The sequence below is a fragment of the Galeopterus variegatus genome, unplaced genomic scaffold (assembly GCF_000696425.1).
Source record: "Galeopterus variegatus unplaced genomic scaffold, G_variegatus-3.0.2 Scaffold1711, whole genome shotgun sequence".
NCBI lineage: Eukaryota > Metazoa > Chordata > Mammalia > Dermoptera > Cynocephalidae > Galeopterus > Galeopterus variegatus.
This window is the reverse complement of record NW_007727822.1, coordinates 242,253-250,781: the sequence shown is the minus strand read 5'-3', so window position 1 is coordinate 250,781 and position 8,529 is coordinate 242,253. Positions and strand designations below refer to the sequence as shown.

General features: G+C 48.3%; 1 protein-coding gene across 1 annotated transcript in view; it reads right to left on the bottom strand.

Moving 5' to 3' along the window:
* Positions 1–3,782, bottom strand: part of STMN4 (stathmin-like 4) — a 20,259-nt gene extending 16,477 nt beyond the window's left edge. Inside the window, exon 1 of the mRNA XM_008578540.1 lies at positions 3,714–3,782. The gene's annotated coding sequence lies outside the window, so the exon portion shown is untranslated. The remainder of the gene's footprint in view (positions 1–3,713) is intronic.
* Between the last annotated feature and the right edge of the window lie 4,747 nt (positions 3,783–8,529).

Genomic DNA, 8,529 nt, shown 5'->3' with positions numbered 1-8,529 from the left:
TCTTTCATCCTAGAATCTGTGCTCAGCTCCTTTCTCTTGATTCGCATTCTCCTGTTTGCTCTCTGAACTCACGGGTCACCTGTGCCCTGTCATAAATCAGGCCAAACACCCCCAAGCTCCCGCCCCTTCTGATCTGTCCTGTTCTCCTGCCTCCCACTGCCCACCTCTGACAGCAGGACCCTAAGGGGTGGACACACAGCTCTCAGTTCTAATTGAAGGAAAAGACCAGGGAGCACTGGGCTTTGGTGGGGAAGAAGGACAGGTGTGCATATGTGTGTGTGCGGGGGATGGGGTGGTAGTGAACGCATGTGTGTAGGAGGGTGTGTGTGTGTACAGAGGGGGAGGGTAAGCTTGTATCCATGTGTCGCCCTGTCTTCCTAATGAGACTAGAAATGTAAAAACCTGCAAAAATGCTTTTAAAAAATGGCAGGGGGTATTTTTTGGTCCCCACCTCTCCCCAAAGAAAAGCAGAAAAAGCAACTTTCCCCAGACTATCACATCTCTAAATATAGCAAGTGCCGATTTAACAAGCAAACCAAATAATACATGATACATGTGTATTTTTTGGTCCCCACCTCTCCCCAAAGAAAAGCAGAAAAAGCAACTTTCCCCAGACTATTACATCTCTAAATATAGCAAGTGCCGATTTAACAAGCAAACCAAATAATACATGATACATGTTTATGTCTCAAGCTAAAAAAAAATAAACAAAATTGTTCCCTAAAGGGCATTATAAAAATTACAATTGCATGTTGTATAATTCCCCTAAATTTCTATGCCCCCCTCCCACAAAAACAGTCCCAATTCTCCTCCCATGACTTCAAAATCTCTGGGAGTCTTCGGGTTATGAGGAAACAATATAAAAATGTCAAAGGGAGCATGGGAAGAGGATCTCAGGGGTTCTGGAAAAATTAAGCCTTTCTTTGGTTATGATCTTATTAATTAAATATCCTATTATCTAAAGTCAAGAACACATAAGATCGGAACTTTTCCATTCTTTCTATATGGTTGGTTTAACGTAGACACTATCTCCTCCTTTCTTTATTTCTCTTACCTTCCTTATTATCTTTGTCCTGTATCCTTCTTTTCCTGTTCAACTACCTTACTCTCTGGGCCTCTGTGTGCTAATCTTTGTTGCTCTATTTTAAACTTTATCAACCAGCCTGCCTTCTCTTACCTTCCTCTTACAGGGCAAAAGTGCCTAGTCAAATGAGAGAAGGCAACCAGTCTCACTTGGCCCTTGGATTTCTTTTACTGAGCCAAAATGGAATCAAGATATTAAGCACCCATCCAAGCCAAACTTCAGGACACACCCACCACCCCGCCACCAGTAGTACCTATGTCTGTTCGACAACCTGCTCAGGGTGAACAATATTAGACCAAACTTCTCTCTCTTTGATGAACCTTTTAGAACAAAGTATCTGCCTAAAGAAACATAGTTTCCCACTTACAACAATACTGGGATTTAATTGTAACTTTGGGGCACTTATTTTGAGTCTGGGAATGGGAGCACACAGTCAAGAACATGGGTGAACCTTGGGGACGTGACGCTAAGTGAAATAAGCCAGTCACAAAAGGACAAATACTGTAAGACTCCACTTATACGAGGTGCCTAGAGGAGTCAGATTCAGGCCCAGAAAGTAGAATGGGGGCTGCCAGGGGCTGGGAGAGGGAGGACGGAGAGCTGGTGTTTACTTGGTGGAGAGTTTCAATTTCACAGTTGAGAGGAATTCCGAAATTGGAGGCACAGCAATGTGCATCTTGATACCACTGAAGTGTATGCTTAAAATAGTTAAGATGGAAATTTTTATCACAATTAAAGTTTTTTAAAAAGTTCACAATCTACTGAGAGTTTTCCATAGGATTCTAGTCTTAAGGTTAGAAGAGGTAATTAGAGGTCACTTAGCCCAATGTTTCTCAAACTTTTTTGACCGGAACCCACAATTAGAACTACATTTTATATCATGATCCAGTACGCACATGTCATCATACATACACATACATACATTACAGCTACTGATACATAAACATATGTACATATAAATATACATACATCTGAAAATTATAACTTAAAAAAGGTACAGGAAACAAACATTATTTAACCCATTTTATGAGGTGTTTTCTGATATTTTTCTACTCTATCTTATCCCATTTTATTAAAACAAACTACCAGTTATAATCCACAAAAATGATTTCACAACCTACTAATGGGTCTCGGTCTGCAGCTTGAAAAACACTAACCTAAACCAATCTCTAACATAATGCAAAAATCCCCATAGCTCGCCTGCTGGGTGGTCATCAGCTTCTTCTCGAATGCCTTCACTGACAGGAAGCTCACTCCCTACAAAACAACATGCTCTACGGTGGACCCATGTAGGAGCTAAAGATCCTTGCTCACTCCAGAGCTGTTCCAGCTGTGGCCTGGGTACAGCTGAGGATCCAAGAGGTTTGGGACCAGCTGACAGGTGCTCTGCAGCTTTCAGAAGGGGTGAAAGCGCAGTTCCTAGCAGCAAGGCGGGGGCTTGGGTGAGCGAGAGGACAGAGCAGTGCTGCTGGGAGACTCTGGCTCCCCTCCGTGGGGCTGCTGATCAGACCTTTCCCCCTCTGCCTCCTCACTGCTCCAGCACTGTGATTATTTCCTCAGTGGAAAGATGATCTCATTCCCCCTGGCACCTGCCTGTGGGAGAGGTTTCCTCCCCCTAGAGGGGGCCTGAGCCTCCTGTTGAGACAGATTCCCCCACATTCCCTCTCAAACCCCCATCCACCCCTCAGAGCTCCCGCAGGCCACCTCTGGCCATCCCCATCTAGAATTCCCTTGGTTTGAGACATGGGGGTATCCCTTCCAGGGACAGCTCAGACGAGGGCTGCCTGAGCATTTCTGACCGCCCCGCTAAGGCGGCCTGGAGACCTGCCGGTGCTCAGGACAATGAGACTCCTGCACACCTGCTCGTATCTTCCTGGGAGAAATAAAACAAAGAGCACCACCACGTGGGGACAGAGCTGGCCACTGGACATCAAACCCCTGGGTCCTGGGATGAGAAAAGGACTATGCCTGAACTCCTGGTGAGGGCAGTGGGCTGAGCGAGGAGGGGCCTGGCCTCGTCCACCACCGAGGACCGGGGTGTGGCAGTTCTGTGCTCCTGCAGTTCAGCTTTAGAGCCAGCTGCCCGGCCAGGTACGATCAGGTTGACCTCAGGGTGGGGCGGGGCAAAGAAGAGGTGATGATCTCATTGCATCCTTAGAACCAGGAGAGGAAAAGTAACCCGTGCAGACATAGAGGAGAAAGAAAGACGGATCAGGAAAATGGGAGAGCCGGGAAGAGCTATGTCTGAGGAAGAAAATGTCCAGTACAGATTGAAAGGGGGTCTTCAGGCCAGAGCCAGCTCTGGGGAAGCCTGACTCTCAACAAAACCTTCCTCCTTCAGCCACAAAAATCTTTATGCAGAAATAACTCACCAGGGACATCTGACCACCCCGCCCATCCTCTCTCCTGAGCTCTGGAATGACAGTAACGCCTGGAGCCCCCCTTCGCCCCCCTGCCATGCGCCATTCTTTTTGCCTATTTCCCCCAGGGACTGACAAAGTTTAATTGATTGATTGACATCAAAGGAGACATGCTGGGTGCCAAACCCCTTGCCTGTTCCTTACGCAGCGACCGTTTTGTTTTTTTGGTTGGAAGAGCCTGGAATCGTTTGCATTTCGTTTGCACTTACCTGCGGTGGGCCGGTGCAAGCGAGCGCTCTCCTGCTCACTCCTCAATGAGTGGTACCCGGGGCTTCTCTAAGCCTCAGCGCCGGGGCTGGCTCTGGCCATGACATCACCTCCCAGCCTCGTGATTGGCCAGCAGCGGGTTGCTTGGCAATTGGACGGTCTCCGCGGGTGGAGCGGGGATTGCCTGAGTGAGTAACTCTTCGCACACCAGGGAGGGGACGGTGATGTCAGACAAAGAGCCCGCCGCCTGCGGAGCTGGGGGCCTGGAGGGCGAGGGCGGCCAGCGAGAGAGAAAAGGAGGGAGTGGTGCGGGGAGGGTGGGGGTGAGGCACGGCTTGCCAGCTGGGGGAATGATGAATGATGTCGACGATCTTTAGCTCTTTCAAGTCTGGGGGTGGGAGAATATGGAGGAGAAACAAGAAAAAGCAGATGAACCTTAAAAATAGCTTTCCAGAGGGCATGGTGCCTGTTTCCAGCTCTGTCCGAAGGGCTGGGGGGTTGAAGGGTGGCTCAGAAGGCGGGGAGGGGCTGCAGACCCCCAGGCCTGGAGCTGGGGAGGGCTCTGCACAGGGGTCTCAGCAGAGCAAGGCTCCCTTCCCGCCGCCCTCACAAAGGTGTGGGCCGCATCTCTACTGTGGCATTTGGCCAGCTCTGGTGGGTCCTCACAGCCCACCCAGCCCACCTGGGCCTTCCAGAGGGAGCCACAGGTAGGAGGATGGACTGGTCATCAACCTAGTGCTTTTCTAAACGTGGTGGAATCCTGAGGGAAGGTGACGGGTCATCCAGGGTGGCTTCTTTAGTTCCCTCAGGCAATGGGGGGAGCCTCTGCCACAACCATCACAGGCTGCTCACCCTTGGCCAGTCAGCTGAGGAGCAGGGGGAGGCAGCTGGGGGCGAGACCCCTCCTCCAGGACGCAGCCCTGGGCTAGCGCCCCTCCCTGTGATCACCATCTCCGCGCTCCACTGCCCCCGCTCACTCCTTTTTCCTGGGGAAGGGGTAATTTTTTAAATTTTTTAATTATAGTAAAACATGCATAACATAAAATTTAGGATTTTAAGCATTTCTGAGTATACGGTTCAGTGGCAGCAGGTACGTTCACAGTGTCGTGCCGCCATCCCCACCATCCATCTCCAGAACGTTTTCATCTTGCAAACCTCAACCCTGTACCCATTAAATACCAATTCCTCTTCCCCAACCTCTATTCTTCTTCTCTATGAATGTGCCCATTCTAGGTGCCTCACGTAAGGGGAATCCTGCAGTATCTGTCCTCTTGTGTCTGGCATAACGTCCTCCAGGCTCACCCGTGCCGTAGCGTGTGACAGGATTCCATCGCCTCGCCCTTTTTAAGAAGGGTTTGTCCAACCCTCTACGACCACACCCCTGTTGACTGAGAACACAGAAAATGACAGAAAATCACCTTGAATTCAGCCCATGCGTTGGGACTACTTTTTAAAGCTGCAAGGGCATCAGCGAGCATCTGGAACTCTTAGCTGATGCATGTGGAAGACATGTCGTGTGTTCACTGTGCAGACCGAGCAGAAGAGCAGGCAGCTTCTCAGGTCCTGGCGCTCACCTGGGCCTGCACCCCACAACTGTGTCCACTGGCTGATGTCTCCCTGCCCAGCTCCCATGTCGGCCTCCAGGGGTTCCCCACGTGGACATGCATCTCCCATATCCCATCAGGAGGGGAGGGCACCAGGTAGGCTGTCCGCCCTGGCCAGGCACACCTAGAGATGGCTCAGAATAACAAATGACCCCTGACAGCCTCTGGGGTTTCCAAAGCACATGCGCACTGGTCTCCCATGCAAACCCCTTGGCAGTGCCACAGTGGCATTGGGACCATCGCCGGTCTTCACAATCACATTCAGTGAGTGTCTCTGAATGACATGCTTATCATGCAAGCCTCACGCCACTGACCCAGACCCTTGGGCCCCAAGCAGGCCCATCTCAGAGGGAATCAGAGAGGGCTCCCTCCACATATGGAGACAATAGAGACCACACTGCATACTAGGCTGGAATCCAGAATCCAAGCAAACCCAAAACGTGTGGCTCTCCTGGCTGGTGAGGTAGCATCTCTCCCCTCCCCCAGACTCCCTTCCCTCCCAGCCCTGAGAAGTCTGAGACTACAGGAATCTGCTGGCTCTGGAAAGTGAGGGAGGGGGAGAGAGACAGTGGGTTGTCATGGTGATGGCAGCCAATCAGAGGCCTTCAGCTACTAGGGGAGGAGACTGCTTGGTCTGTGTCCCCTTAACTGACGTGGAGCAGGATGGGGTTGGGACAGGGGTGGGTGTGAAGGGGGACAGGACAGCATTACCCAAGAGCAGAGACTAAGGTGGGGGAGAAGGGAAATGGGGAAGGTGACTCCATTTCTAGAATTATCCAGCTACTATTTGAGTACTGGGTTGTGATGGGCAAACACACACACACACACACACACACACGCATGCACACACGCACACACGCATGATCTGTAAATCTTACAGCTGCCCACCCATTTATAAAAGAAACAGACTCAGACAGGAAAGACAACCTGCAAACAGCTTGGCTGTTCAATGGTGATGCCTAGATTTGAACTTTGGGGGGAGGAGGAAAGTCATATGGAGAAGACAGTGAGGCAGGCCTCAAGATCTCCTGGATGGGGCAGTCCTAGGGGCATCCCTGAGGCCATATAAAGCAATATGGTCACAAAATGGGAAAAGAAACAGTTATTATAGGAAAATGTGCCAAGCATCAAGTCCAAATGGGGATGAGGAGAGACTGAAAACAGAAAATAAATCTGCAAGGTCAAAGCTAGGAGGTTCAGGGGGGTAAGGTTCAGGGAACAGACAAGGGAGGGGGCTGGTGGCTACTGGGTCCTCATCCCTTGATGTCAACGCCCCTGTGAGCCTCACTGAGAAAGGTGGGTGTATTAGTCTGTTTCTGTTACTTATAACGGAAATACCTGAACCAGGTAATTTATAAGAAAACGAAATGTATTGCTTACAGTTTCTGAGGCTGGGAAGTCCACAGTGAAGGAAACACATCTGATGAGGGTCTTGGTGGTGGCAGCCCAGGGGTCTCACATGGCAGAAAGCAGAGCAGAGACTAATCTCTCATGTGCTCTCCTTTTAAAGTCCTCAGAACCACACACCTGACCACTATTATTAATCCATTCACTATAGCATGAGCCTACAGTCTAATCACCTCTTTAAGGTCCCACCTTTCAGTGACCATAATAGGATTTCCCACTCTTAACAGTTACAGTGGGAATTAAGCTTCTAATATATGGATTTAGGGGGACACAAGTCAATCAACCCACAGCAGTGGGTGACCCAAGGCTGTCTCTGGACCTGCGGAGTCAGCTTTGGGTCAGGCCAGCTGACTGTGATCAGTCCACCTAAATGCAGCCACTGGACATTAGTCAAAGGCATGTCAGGCCCACAGTGCGCAGATCTGCAATACCACCTCTGGGATGCCCCCTCTCACAGCTCAGGCTAAACTACAGCCTCACACTTGGATGGACGGGTGTGGCCACCCCCTGAATCCCACATGTGGCCAGGCTGTGCTGTGGGGACCTGATTCATTTGTGTCTGCCCAGGAATCCAAGGGCAGCCACTGCTCAATGACTTGACTCACCATATATGAACTCACACAGCCCCTGGGGCACAAAGGAGAGGCCCCATCCCCAAGGGGCCCCTGCCCTTCACAGAAGCAGTTGTACTGGAGAACCAACCGGGCAGTCACCCTCATGGAGCCTCTGACCTCTTTCCAACCCTCAGGAAACATGGTCCCAGCCTCACAAGGGAAATCAGAGTATCTGATCAATGCATGTATATCTGTTTTGCTCTCACTGATGTGGTTTGTAAAAACTATAGAACATAAAGGGGCATTAATTTTCTGCCTTTATTTTAGGAGGAGACTAAAGGTTGGGGGATTTTCTTCTGTAGAATTTGTTGAACTGAACATTGTCAGATATTTGCTTGAAACAAAAACACGTATGCACTAGATCATTTGTTTTTTAATGTGAATGCTATTATTTCACTTGAAGAATAGTCATCCTGACTCATGTGCTCCGTGACACCAGTGACTTAGATTTTCTTTCAACCAAATGGAGCACAAATTAACTCAGCCAATTTGAATTTAAGCAATGCCGGATTACCAGAGCTCGTTTGTTTATGTTGATGATTAGATTCGTAAATTGTAATGGTGGTTAATGTTTTTAACAGCAACATACGATGTTTATAAAAGCAACATGCATCAAGTGAGATGAAATCTGTAAGTCAATTAGAACAGTGTTTGGCACAAAGCATGTGCTCAATAAGCGTTAGCTATTATTATGATGGTCGTTAAATACAAAAGCAGACTACCCATGAGGCATGTTTACAAGTAATGGAAACCCATTCCAAACTTGCTAAAAAAGAGAGAGGATGTATACTAAAGCTTATCGGTAAAAAATTTGAAAACACGCAATCCAATTAGAAATTGGACGAAAGATGTCACCAACGATAGACAAGGGTACATCAAAAAGTTCATGGAAAAATTGGTAGAGGGCCACAAAAAAGTGTTTACATTATGTAATGATAAAATAAAATGAAAAGAAAAAAACAAAACTAAAAATAAATAAACAAAAGCCTAATTTCCCCGTTAAAAAAAAAAAAAGACATTTCTGAAACTTGAAAAGTGATTGGAAAAATTTTAAGTCAAGCTGACCTTTCTCAAAAAATAAAAAAAGTTAGAAAATTTGAGAGAGTGCAAAAAAGATACTATGAATGTTGCCATGGACTTTTTGAAGTACCCTCCTACAGACAGCAAATATACACATGAAAAGCTATTCAACA